The sequence below is a fragment of the Bison bison genome, unplaced genomic scaffold, assembly GCF_000754665.1.
Source record: "Bison bison bison isolate TAMUID 2011002044 unplaced genomic scaffold, Bison_UMD1.0 scf7180017864359, whole genome shotgun sequence".
NCBI lineage: Eukaryota > Metazoa > Chordata > Mammalia > Artiodactyla > Bovidae > Bison > Bison bison.
The window spans coordinates 1,980,087-1,980,467 of record NW_011494931.1 but is presented as its reverse complement, the minus strand read 5'-3'; positions in this window follow the sequence as shown (position 1 = coordinate 1,980,467).

Below are 381 nucleotides of genomic sequence, written 5' to 3'. Positions count from 1 at the left end.
CTTAAAAATAACTCCAAGTAACTTACAGATAATGGGAGCCTCCTAGGATGCCATTGTCGTGTCACCCTCTGCTTTTTCCTCATGGCACTTCTCACAATTTTCAGTAATGAATTATTTGTTTCCTGTCTACCTTTCCCACTCTATGAAGCCAGGGACCATGTCTACCTGGTTCCTCACAGTGCCTCCAGCACATAGCATATTGATGAGATATTCAATAAATATTTGTAAATAAATGAATAAATAAATGAGTGAATGATAAAAATACATGTACAGGACTGTTTTTCAATAAAATGCCAGAAAACAAATCGTGGGTCAAAGAAATACTGTCAATGTTCTCTGTTTATCTATTTTATTTCCAAAAGAATCATTTCAATTTACATT